Raw genomic sequence first — 13,618 nt, 5'->3', positions numbered from 1 at the left:
GCCTCAGGTCCTCTAAAGCATCACATCAAAGAACAACCGCTACGCTGTTAACACAGTTTAGCCTAGCTTTACAAGGTTTTTCTTTCTTTCTTTTTTTTTTTTTTTTAATTGAATCTCATAGTAAATTGTTCAATACAAATGGACTTAAATTGATCGCTGCAGAGAGGTCTGGCTTTCTTTTATTTTCAGGTAGGCAGATCAGCCCCACGATCCCAGGAGGGGACTGTTTGTGAGGTACTTCCCGTCTTGCTACTAATTTGCAGCATGACCTTGGGTACATCATTTAAGTCCATCCCCCTTTCTCAAATGGAACAGTTCTGGAAATAGCAGAAGACTTTCTCGACTAACAAGAGTGTGAGGATTCCCTTGTTCTATGCCTGACTGCATCCAGATACCATTCACCTTATTCGTCCCAAGCACTGTGAAACCCCTGGGCGCAAGGTGAACCACAGTACAGCTCGTTATTGAAAAGGAAAGGGATCCTACCAAATGCATTTCAGCGTGTATCTGAAGTGCCTCAGATGCACACTGCTGAAAGGCTTCAGCTCCCCTTCAGTTTGGTCGGTTTCTATTTGCTACTTTTCTTTCCAGGACATTATTTTTTAAGGGATTCTCTGGGCTTGTTATTCAAATCCTGAAAACTCTGTTTAGCTCCATTTGCAAATCAGTGACATCCGCATCATGCAGAAGCACAATTTTAGTTACAGAGCGCAAAAGAACCAGAACTCCTTCAGCCAGTATTAAGATATGGAGAGTTAGGGCATTAAGTCCAGTTTTCATTCTATTTCTGTTGCACATTTATCAATGTCTTTTGGCTCCCTCAGGCCGGTGAAAAAGCTTGCCCAAATAACTTTAATCATTAGAGAAACACCAAAGTACACAAGCAAGGCAGGCAGTTTGTCTCCTAAAGGCGCTGTTATCTTTGCGCCAGCTCAAGTGTTCTAACAAAGTTAATTTGCCCAGTAAATTGGGTTCATATCCCTCTTCTAATGTCCAACTTGCAACACTTATCCTATTAGTCGCTGTAACTCAATTTCATCTTGGTAATGTAAATAACTCACTTTCCATATTTTTTAACTTGTAACCTGTGAACACCTAGAATTTTTATTCCTCTCAATGGAAAACCCAAGTCACAGTGAACATCCAGTTCTCTAACCCAGACTGCTAATAAAGATCTATTTTTGAAAAATTATTTTCTGTACTCTGTAGTCACTTATACCTAACAACAATATTTTTGAAACCCATTTTTTTCCAGCCAGGGTTAGATGTGTGAGTCAAGACTGTTGTCTATTTTTTTCAATCCAGCTACTGGGATTGTTTTCATTTCGTGTTTATTAAATGTCTCATTTTAGCAATCTTCAAGTTTAAAATAGTTCATGTGGGAGGGTAACTTGCCAAAATGACTTACTTATCGGTTAGTCTCTTGATTACAATGGCTGCAGTTTTAAGTCTGTTCAAGGCATATTTCCAGAGTGACTCCAGCTGCTAGAAGCGTGGTTCCTATTCAACGGTCAGCTTAGGCAAAGGAAGTACTTCAGGAATTTCTTACCTCTCTGCTTATTAGTTGGTCATTCAGTACATGGGGTGGGGGCGAAAAGGGTTTTGGCTCCTGTAGTAAATGACTAAAGTTTTAAAGTGGGGGTAAGAGCAATCAGTAAGTAAGAACAAATGACAAGGTGTTACAGAAGGCTGTTTCGGATAAACACGGCAGATATTTTAAGATTCACTAATGGAGTGTTATCCAGACAAAATTGCTCTGAACAGTGTTAAATGGCTTCACAGATAGCAATAAATCCAACTTCCTGCACCTTCACAGATCTTTCTGTATTACTCTGCCCTCTGATTTTCAGGGCAAGTTCCATATGATTAGAACAGGTAAGTTAACTTCCTGCCATGGAGGGGCAAGTTTGCTTTAAACCAAAAGTATAAAAATGGTCTTAGTTTTGATAAACGTTTTGGAGGCCTTGCTTTTGAAAAAAAAACAACAACAAAACAACCCACAAAAAAAGCTGAAGCAAACAAAAAAACAGGCAAAAAGTAAGTATCGCTATATCAAAATTGCAATTGACAGTGATTTTAGCTACAAGGGCCACGCACCTTTTGAACCAAAACAATTGTCTCCACATAAACATTTTCATGGAAAGTTTGTCATGACTGTGCTGATTACCTGGGGACAAAATGCCTTATTGAGCTCTAAATACACCGGTATTTCTTGTATTAGGGGCTGATGAGGAAGTAAATGATTTAACTGCTATATTTTCTCTTAAGCACAGACCTAACTTTTTCAGAGCCATCCGCAGAAGGAAGGCACAGGCAAGGCCACACCACTACCTGAATGTCATCATCTTTGAAGGTGAAAGAGAAGGAGCCAACTTCCAACATGAGCCAAAATATGCAGCTTGGGTAGTTGCGTCCCACTTTGGCCACTCTTAGTACAGAGAAGTTTCACAGGCATTGCTAGGATGTCACCATTCCAGTGCATTGGATGCACTGGTGTCCATGGAAAAGGGAAAGTAGCCAGGGCAATGTGCATTACATTTTGCAATCTTGCTTCTCCATGAGGGCCATGAAATCAACTACTCTTAACAAAATCCAATTTGCCTCTTTGAGCTAAATCCCTTTCTGATGCCATTTTCCTCTGTTTTTGCATCTGGAAAGGTGAGAGACTGCAGGGCAGTGACACCACTCCCCGTGGTGCTCTGCTCTTGCCTTTGATCCCAGGGCCGGCCCCTTGCAGCTTCTGTCAGCCCCAAAGCTTTCCTAACAGCTCGTAAAGAAATTATGGCATTTGTCGCAAAAGGTAGAAGGCAGCAGGACCATACAGCAGAAAAGTCGAGTGGTTGAAGCTGGAGACACGTTTTGGTTAGATATGAGGAGCCGGTGCAGTCACTGGGACAGCTGGGTCCCCATGTATGAGGGCAATTCCTGCTCAACACTCCTCAGAAGCTGAGACATCTAAGACAAGATCACAAATAAAGCAAGATACAGAGACCTTGGGCCAACCAGACAACAGTTTTGGCAGGGACTGCATAAAAATAAATCAGATGAAGTACTAATGGGTCCTTCCTGGCCTGCTGTCATGGTTTCAGCTGTGATGGATTTAACTTTCTTGCTAGCAGCTGGTGTAGTGCTATGTTTCGGGTTTGAGATGAGAAATACTGTTGATAGTACACTGGTGGTTTTGGTTGCTCATAGCAGTCGAGGCCTTTTCTGCTCCTCACACTGCCCCACCAGCGAGTAGGCTGGGAGGGCACAAAGTTGAGAGGAGACACAGCCAGGACAGCTGACCCCAATTGACCAAAGGGATACTCCATGCTATGTGACGTCATGCTCAGTATATAAAGCTGGGGGAAGAAGAAGGAAGGGGGGGATGTTTGGAGTTATGGCGTTTGTCTTCCCAAGCGTGATGGAGCCCTGCTTCCCTGGAGATGGCTGAACACCTGCCTGCCCATGGGAAACAATGAATGAATTCCTTCTTTTGCTTTGCTAATTGCATGGCTTTTGCTTTACCTATTAAACTGTTTTTATCTCAACCCATGAAGGTTTCTTTCTCACTTTTACTCTTCCAATTCTTTCCCCCATCCAAACTGGGGAAGTGAGTGAGCAGCTGCGTGATGCTAGTTGACATCTGGGGTTAAACCATGACACTTGCCCAACAAGGACTGTGAGAACGGCATTGCTCAGCCCAGGGGCTCAAAGCATATCTCAAAATAATTGCTTCCTGGTCCACCTGGAGAGACTGTTCAACATCCAGGTCCCTCCGTGTTCACCCTGCAGCTTGCAACTGGGTTTCTGCTGTGATCTTCCAGATGGGCAAGTCTCGTGTTTCCCAAAGTATTCCCAAGACTTTCAAATTCAGGAGCCTGAAGTTAAGCCTTCAGATATGCAGCTCTGCCATGAAATGCCAACTTGCAAAAGAGCAGGCACCAGCTCAGGCTTCCTGGTGGTGCAGGGAGACATTGTAATAGAACCGAAATGGCAGATGCTCCTGTACACAACTTGGCAGCCTGTATTTGGATCCCCAGTTTGAAAAAGCCCTTAAGACCCTGCCATATGCTTGTCTTATAAGATGGTTACCACATCTTCACAGCTGACAGGACTGGAAATGATCTCAGTGATTTCATCTTTCCATAGGGAAAGTAGAGCTCGAAAGGACACTGAAAGCGGGAGAAGTGAATAAAGGCAGATGGTCATCCTTTTTTAAAGATGCTATTATCATCAAAATATCTTGTACTTTCCATTGTTTTGTATAAAGTGACTCTAAATTGGCTTTTATCACACCAGGAACTGAGATAAAGCAGCCTGATATCAAAGCAGTTCTCTGAAAGAGAGCCTGCAGTGATAGCTAAATATAATAAAATAAAAATCACTGAATGTGAAGACTTCTAAAGCACAGTATAACAGGAAGAAAGCTATAGGAAAGCAAGAGAGTATTTATCTATTTATAGATTTAACAAGTGCTGCTAAACTAAAAATTAATTCAAACCATAAAGAGTTTTCCAGCAAGCTAATATTTTCCACATGATGCTTTATTGGCTTCCCTTTTCTATATTTTCCTAGGCACAAGTTTTGTCTTCAAGCGATATTCCCTGTCATTAACATTCATGAAAGCTTTTAGAAAAATGCGCTGTATGCCTGTTCCAGCGCTCCACAGATAAACGTAAATGAAGTGTTGTGCTGTCATTGCACACAGATTAGTATCTACATGAATAATATTTTATTGTGAAAAGCCTGGTTTATCATAGGTGGGTGTATAAAGGCTGCTGTGTAGCTACGATTAAAGGCAATTTTCACATCACACATGTTTAGCATCACGGAAGACTGCTTATTTTAATGGTCTCTGCATGTCTTCAGCCATATGTGACTCAAACGTACAACTCTCCCTGTAGGTATCAGAACCAAGAGCCGAGCTGTCCCGGGCCTTTATCGTGGTTCTGGTGTTTGGTTGTTTATTTGTCTAGCACACCAGAGTCTGGCTCTCACCTGGCTCTGCCCTGTGAGGACACCTGAGACAACATTTCCTAATCCATCTTCTCCAACTGGACAAGCAGCTGTCCAGTGAGGAGCGTCAGCCACTGCATGACTGAAATAATCCAGGCTGAATTTCCATGCAATGTAACAGTCAACCTAAAACCTCTTTACCAAAGGAAAAGACAAGTTAATGGGTCCTGGAATAAGTGTGCTTAGATTAAAAAAATTCTACCACATATTAACACCTCCACAATACCCAGGCTTCTAACGTATCCCTGCTTTTATCTCACTTCTAAAGCCTTTGAAGACCGAAGAACCAAGTAAGAGGAAATCATTTATAGTTAAAAGAAATATGATAAGAGTATTCAGTAATACTAATGAATTCCTTATTTAAAAAAGCAAACTTCACATCTTTTGTCAAAGAAATCTGATTGTTAGCCCGCTTCCTTCTCATACACGGTATTATTCCTGTGAAAAAGTAATATAGCTCTACCAGTGATCCCTTTTATTGTTCCGAATACCTGGCCATAATAAGGAAGGCTTTTGTTTTAAAATTACAGGTTTCACCATTTGGGGGCTCTTTTAAAGCACTACAGAACAGGCTCCAAAGAAAATGGACCACATCAAAGATTCATCTTATTCATATTGAAAAGTTGATGAGTTTTCAGTTGACTGGTTAAACACTGTGACACTGCTACAAAACAAACAAATATTTAAAAAGGTGTCCCTCTCCTCAAGACAAGACTAGAAAAAAAGGCACTTTTAATCTTTTCTATTAATATTAGGCCATTTCCCAGGTTCAAGGGCATCCTTGCAGAAGGAAACATTGATTAGAGAGCTGGAAGGACCAGAATGTGGTCATAGTGTGCTTTTAGGGATTAGCTGCTATGACTTTTTTGGAAAGAAATTTCACTCTTTCTGACAATGGAGCTTGACAGAAATGGATTAAAGATGACACATCTCCAATATTGTATCTAATGAAAAACAAATTACCTATTCTTAAACCAACAGGGAATATTTGTCACATATACAAACACTGTATTCTTCCACCCTCTGGTTTACATCATCTCTTTGCAGAAGGTGTTCTACATTTGGTCCTATACACCTTTCATTCTACCTTTTAATTATTTACCTATTAGAGCTTTGACATATGCACTGACGTCACAGCAAAACCAGCTGTTGATTTCAAAACACTAAGGATTTAGAGTCTATTTGTACACTGTTAAACGATTTCAGCCCTGTTGCCCCACACATACGTGATTATTTTGCTGCCATTTTTAGACATCCTTCCAGTAGCCACGTGAACCATGTTGCCGTGTTCAGAGACTTGCCAAACATCCCACCTTAATCCAGTTGCAGAGCTCAGTGCTAAATCTTGAAGCGGTGAATTGCAATACTCTGCATTACCTGACTCCTGACTTCAAAACGACTCTCCTTGCTTCCTTTGCTCCTTACTTCTGCAGGGTTTAAGCTATTCTCTGCAAAAATACAGCTGTAATTCTTCCAGATTTGCATCAGTATCTTACTATTAAACTATAAATCTCTAACAACAGAAGCTGCAACACCCTCAGGTACATGTTTGACGTGTTTTCTTATTTAGAAGGCCCTAGCAGGTAAAAGATGGATATTGTGCTTTTATGGATACAGGGACAAAGTGAGCGGGGCTGTAGCAACATGAGAGCTGGCATCTACTCAGGGGCTCTGTGCCTTGGGCACCTATCCCAGGAGAGGGCAGTGCAACAAAGATTTACTGCAATCTAATAAAGGCAATGCTGATCTCGATTATGGATCTGGAATTAAATAAACAGGTAATCTATTCTGATCACATGCAAATATTCGCTGGAAGCTGTATCTCAAACATTTTTGCACTTGGTTTGGAAATACCAATTTTAGAGTAATTCTCACTCACACACTAATCACACAATGGACTTATGCAGAGTAATGCAAGTTACACAGAGAATTACTGCATGCCCTGTCATTAGTTATATATAGTTGCACGTCTTCATTTTTTTTCTCAGGGAAATTAAGTGCTTTTCCTACCACAGAAGCGGCGGCAAATTTTCCTGCCCTTATGAGCTGCAATACCGAATCCTTACAGCAAACACAAGACTTTCACTGAGTGTGTCAAAGTGTGATAGCTTCACAGAGGGAGTTGAGGAGTCATTCACAGATAGGAGATAACAGTCTCCATGAACTGCCCTGCTCCAGTGCTGACGGTCCTGAGCCCATGATGGACCAAAGCCCACCTCAGCTATTGCTTCTCCCTCTCAGAGTCCCTTTGGCCATAGGCCCCGGCCCTGGCCAGCAGTTTCAGCACATAAGTCCCCTTTGAACTGCTCAAGAGCTGAAGTGCCACAAGCCATCCACAGCTGTGCTAGGAGATGTGCTGCAGGTGCAAGGCCAGGATGCTGAAGCCAGATGCAAGATGAGCGTAGCCATCTAAATAAGCAGCCCGCCAAACTGTTTTTCATCCTTGAGCAAGTCATTGATGTTTGCTTCTCATCCCTTCGGCAACTCTTGTGGTCCTTCCCAGCCTGTGCTTCATTAAGGCACACGTCTGACTCGCTCTCACGGGCAGAGGACTGCCCAGACCAACAGAAGTGAGCACAGCAGCCGTTGCCATCAAACACTTAGAAAAATGACTACTTTTGTTTACTGGCAAACAGTTTATGCAAGAGCACTAAATCTGGGCACGCGCAACAGGCAATATGGGGCAATCTTGCCTACTGCAGTTCTGGGGCCTCGGGACTGCAGATGCATATATCATCCAAAAGGAATATCTAAGCAAGCAAAAGGAAATACCCTGTGTAATCACATTGTCATGTTGTAATTATATGCGAATAACGCATTATAAAACATGTTGACAAGATCTCCACTTCTCAGCAGCCCTTCGAGCACTCACTTTTCAGATGTCGTTGAGCAAAGAGAAATAAAATCAAATCCTTCAGCGCCCACAAATGTACGGTTGACATACACAATCAATAGGCAGTTACGAAGAGAGAAAAACTGCAGTTTTCTTATTGGAGATAAGGAGTGGGGGGAGAAACTTTGTTTCCCCCCCACCTTCAGCAGAGGAAATAAAATTGATTCATTGGTTATAGTGCAAGGAGATGAGCATCTCCAGCAGAAATTAAGGGCACAAACAAGGTCATGATACATAAAAATTCCGAGCAGCAGCAGACGGCACTAGCTAAACTGACTGCCATTTTAACTGCAATTGTCAATAAAACAGTCACATTAAGAGGCAGGCTAAAGGATGGTCAAAAGGTTAAACCAGGCAGGACGGTAGAGAAAACATAAAAAACGTCCTCTGCCACAACAAATGTCTGCAGATGGGGCTTCTCCTGCTGCTGTCCTGATGGGGAGAAGTATGGAAAACTCAGGGCAAGCAGGGGTCCTGATGCCTTGATCTCAGGCAAGCCATGTAGGACTTGCCCGTTGAAGCCACCAAAGTTAGCGACACCAAAAATCATGCCTGGTATTTCTATTACTTCTAGAGCTTCTAATGAATTTCCCCGCAACATTTTCTCTCCGTCTCAATTTCCTTCATCCCCAGAGGATATACTATATGCCTTTATGTTGCAGCAAAATATTCTACAGCCACAAGAAATGAAAGCCATCTGTTCTTTGAAAGTAAAGTGTCTCAGCTAGGATTTTTTTGGTTTAGGTTTTTTTTTTTCTTTTTCTAATTAATACAACTAATCTATCAGCTTGCTTGCATTTCACACACAGCTGAAATACTAAGTATTTCAGCAAAAGCTAGGAGAGAAAAAGTTCAATCAATCCAAAATCACTGGGCTTTTTCCTTCCAATTTTTGATTTACAGAAAGTGTTGAATATTTATGTTTACGTGAGGAATCAAAATGTACTATTTTCTGCTGGGGACCCCCCTCTCCAAATTTCCTTTTTAGGAGAAAGTTGCTCACAGTGCTTCTTTCCCTCAAACCAAGCATCACTTCATTGCTAATTACTGTAAATTACAAGTGCAAGGGACAGCATTCTCTTGTTTTCAGAGAAAGAACCAGCTGGGCTGTATGCTGCAAACTGGAAAACACAGTGTCTGTTTCCCTGGCAGAAACATCCACTGACCGCTCTGTACATGGGAGTCTGACATACCTTGAACTGCGAGTGAACCAAACCTGATGCTTCAGACCACTGAAAAGGCAAAAGCAGCAGCAGGAAGATTCAGCATGCTGTCAATGGGGGAAATAAATTTATCTGGAAAACTCTGACCTTTTCTTTAACAAATGCAACATGGGGTAAGGGGGGTTGGGGGGGTAATAAGAGGAAAAAGACAATACTGTAACTGAGACTTACTGTGCACTCAGGTATTTGCTCTGAAAATGGGCTACCCTTATACTCGAAATGGGAGTGTAGACATGGGGCCAGTGTCCAGGTTGTTCAATACATGGGATGGATGCGGGAGAGAAAGGGGTGAGAAACAGGCTGCCTGTCTCTCTCCTTACCCCCAGCTAATGAGATGGAGTTTACCACTAGCATGGGCTTAATGTCCAGGGGCCAGGAAGAAGCAGAGGATCTGGTGGAGCAGAGGGTCTCTGAGACCTGCTGGGACCCAGGGATAACCAGGCGGTGCAATGGATCACACATTGCCCCATGCCTTGCTTGGGGTTCCAGCCCCGAGAGGCTTCTTGTAGCCTCATCATCCAGTCTGCATGGCTCCAGAGCAACCTCAGGGCAAGAAGGGCCAAAGTCACCAGAGACACCAAAATGTCTCCTTACCAGGCTCTTAGCAAGCCTTATTGCTCTGAGCGAGCTAATATCCTTGAAGCTCTGCCCTGTCCCTCACGTTCCCTGCCCTCGATGGTGCCATAGTGCATTCCTCCAAAACAAAAGCTGCCCACAGTTGCAGATGGCCATTGTAATCTCCCCGAGTGACATAAATGAAATAGATGGATGCAAGCAAACTAATGATCTACTCTAGGACACTTGGTTATGATGCATTGAAAAGAACAGCTGGTTGTCAGCAACACATTTACCAGGAATTTAAAAGACAACAACAGCCATATAATCCAGAGGATTTAATGACAGAGTGGAATGAATACTGAATAAATGCTCCTTTTGATAAACTCACAAACATTTGGGGGATGCAACAGTGATTTATATTCTTCTGGGAGAAATAAACAAATTAAGGATTTCACGGCCTTGTGGAGACCAGATTTTGTAAATGTGAATTTCTGTGTACTTTCAGATTAACCTCTTCTCTCTTGGTATTAGAGGGAAACAAAACATGGAATTTTCAACTTGCAAGAAGCTCCAGCTTTTTGGTATTTAGTTTGCCTGTTATTCTTCCCTCCCTAAATCAAGTGAGAAAAATCTGTTGCACACTCACAATGTATTGTGGAACAGAATTTTGAACCTGGTCTATAGTGAAAACATGAAATGACCATACCAAAATTTTACCTTGGTGATTTTCCAAAATGAGTAAAAAGTTTAATTTTCATTGTGTCAAAATGTTTCTTTGCAACACGGTAGAATCACTGCAATTCACAGTGCAGAGTATGACAGTTACATTTAAAAATGACTTACCATCCAAACTAATACAAATAGGCAGTACTATTGATAGGTAAAAAGAAACTGTTAGAAACGAAGTGCTCTGTCTGAATTCAGCTGTTGGATATCTTCCTATGGATGTAGGATGATCCTTCCTTCCTTTCAGATGTCAACAAAAGAGTATTTTCCAACAACAATCATTCCAGAAAATGGCTTTGGCCAGCTCCAAGCAAGGTGCTGATAACCGAAGGTACAAAGTACATGAGTCTGTGGCCCTACCTGCTCTCGAGCATAGGACCTCTTGCATCTGTTCTCCCCAGTCCTCACATTTCTATACTCTCCAAAGACAGTGAGAGGAGCATGACACAGCCTCTGCTGGCTGCAGCAGCATTGTCAGTTCTCAGCTCATTAAACCCAAGCGTGCAGAAGTTGCTCCCTCCATGTGCACCCTCCAGTAATGCAAACCATGAAGTTTGAGACTGGGAAGAAGCACGTTGGTAAGTCAGCAGTTAGGGAGCGGGTAGTGCATTGTGGATCACAGCCATCATGTTTGGCATATCAGATGACTCCAACACAGAAGTAAAAGATCTCTCTCCTGTCCCACCCTGTGGGTGCTGGCAGGATTTGAAGCACATCTCATAGGGATCCCCTGACCAGATCAGGCTCTTGGGATAATTTCCCCTCCTGCACATGTGACTTGGTGTGGGCGACAGAACTGCCCAGGTGGCTCTCAGGGGCCTGTTATGGGGCAGAAAGCCCTAGATTCATAACACCACAAACCAGACGTTGCCAAAATGCTGGCATGACTCTCAGACATGATCAATAGGCAGAGGATCCTGCTATTTACTGACAACATCTTTTCCTTACTTCTTAGCATAAGAAGATGTTGCTGTCTTTTGCTGAAGTCCTTCTTGAAATGCAATTCCTTTCATCCTGCCTCATCATCAGACATAAACCTTCAGGTGTAAACAGGCAGCATTTTTACTGTGTTGTCATTGCTACCACTGTGATGAAGGTAGTTATTCGCTACCCTGACTAACTGCTACCAGCATTGTTACTAATCTGCATTACACGAGCATTGAGAGCTCTCTGGTTGCTCTCCTGAGCCAAGACAAAGGGACGTACTTAACCCCAAGCAGACTGCAAGCCCCACACAAATCAATGGGCCAAGACTTCTGCAGCCCTCGGTACCTGACATTTAACACTGAAAGCAGTATTAAAACTCTTTGCCTGCCCACAGTATTCAGTTATGTGAAAAGGCCATTCTTTTAGCATTGACAAAATGTTCATGAACTCAGCAGGGGAATAGCGTTGCAAGTTCACCAGGTTGCCTATGTCTCTTTCAGTTGGATGCTAAAGGAAGCAATGATCTGTATTTCCTACCACACGCTCCATTCCCCCAGACAGCTCACAGCCTACTCCTGTTTCCCATACTTGGACCTGTTGTTGCTTATTAGTTGCTACATTAGCACCTGAAGCAAAGATCAAGACACCGTTGTGCCAGACACTGTAAGCAAAAATAAAAAGGAAAACAATCCCTACTTACCATCTGAGCATGAGGCGGGACAACAAATACAACAAGGTATGAGGGCGATAAGTCTTGAGTTATGGAGGATGATGTGGAGACTAACAATCCTAGATCTTCATTACCAAACTCATTTGAGATAAACTGGAAGAATGATAATTTCTTGGAGGGGAAACGGACTTCGTACAGTTAAGTTTACGCTGCCAAAAGCAAAAGATAAGAATGACCTTTGCTTTTAATGTATTTGTCTTCCCATATACATTCATAGGCAGTGAACCCAGCCTATTAGCACCATTGGTCTAACACTAAAAGTCAATTTGATTTAACCATACTTGCTGGCACTGCAAACTGCCTGACTATCACTCAATTAGAAAAGAGACATTAACTCAGGTGTTGCCTAGAATCTAGCTGCTCCCTCACCTTTGTAATGTACCCGAGATTCTGCTTTAATTCAATGTTCTGTAATTACCTGGGTTTAAATCAATCCAGGGTTGTCAAAAGCATATGGGATCAAATGAAAATGAGAAACTTAAAATACAAATAACCATTGAAGGTAGATTTTAACTGCTAACGCGGTATCATTACGGCAAAGTTGATGTCATTTACAGCAACATTAAAGCAAGTGTTATTAAGAGAAAATGAGGCATTTGTCAATGAGTGTTTTTAGTGTCATTGAAGGTCTCAGAATTAACACACTTGCAATATTTTGACTAAAACAAGCTCATTCAAAGGCTCTTTCTAGCACATTAGCATCTCGTTAGACTTTGAGGATGTTTCAGATCTTTCTTAGCTAGTAACGGAAGAAATCAAATTCCAGTAAGAATGGTACAAAACTGTGCAAGTGTATTATTTGCTGTTGCATGTACACTTTGAGATAAAGGTACTCAGAACAGAAAGATCAGCCTTTTTGCCAGAAAGTATAAAACTTAATTTCTGTGGTCCCAAAAGGAATTATGAGCCAAGTTCTGATATCCCCAGCCATTACTGAAGAATTTTTGATTATATTAATTACCCATTACCTTTTATAGGGCTATTTCTTCAGTGAGAATGCACCCGCTGAGATTAGAGGTCTGTCTCCAGCATCATAAAGCTAAAACAAGCTGCTAGTGAATATCACAGATGGGTATACATTTATTGTGAGAGCATTTTTTGAATATTCAATTGCAGGAGGAATCTTCTGAAAACCAATCTGAGTTGTGTGCAGAGTCCTTAAAAAATGCATTCCTCTGTCCCTTCTCCTCCAAACACCTATAGTGTCTTGTACGTACAGATATCTCAGTACAGAAACACACGTGGGAAACCTCACCTACTGCACACTATGCCAAGAAGGACAGACAGATTTCTCCCTCCATGGACAAACATCTGCATTTTGCTCTCAAGTACTGGTGCACCACAGGCACCCTTCCTAGACCCGCCTGTTTGCTCCTCTTCTGCCTCCCCTCTGCCTCCCAGCCCAAATCCTTGCGTCTCCCATCCTCTTTAATACAATACTTCTGGACAGAAATGCCTCAAAAAGACAACACTTCTGCAGTACACTGCAGGGGGACTTTCTTACTACAGAAAAGCAGGTTTGAAAATTAATGTCTAGTTCTGGCTGCTCGCCTTTTGGTG

General features: G+C 42.2%; 1 long non-coding RNA gene across 1 annotated transcript in view; it reads right to left on the bottom strand.

The window, feature by feature from the left end:
• LOC309671481 overlaps positions 1–13,618 on the bottom strand; it is a 164,955-nt gene that overhangs the window by 7,140 nt on the left and 144,197 nt on the right. The gene's annotated exons all lie outside the window — the stretch shown is intronic.

The sequence above is a fragment of the Vanellus vanellus genome, assembly GCF_965231255.1.
Source record: "Vanellus vanellus genome assembly, chromosome: 4".
NCBI lineage: Eukaryota > Metazoa > Chordata > Aves > Charadriiformes > Charadriidae > Vanellus > Vanellus vanellus.
Note: the sequence above shows the minus strand (reverse complement) of the source record. Positions and strands in the feature narration are given on the sequence as shown.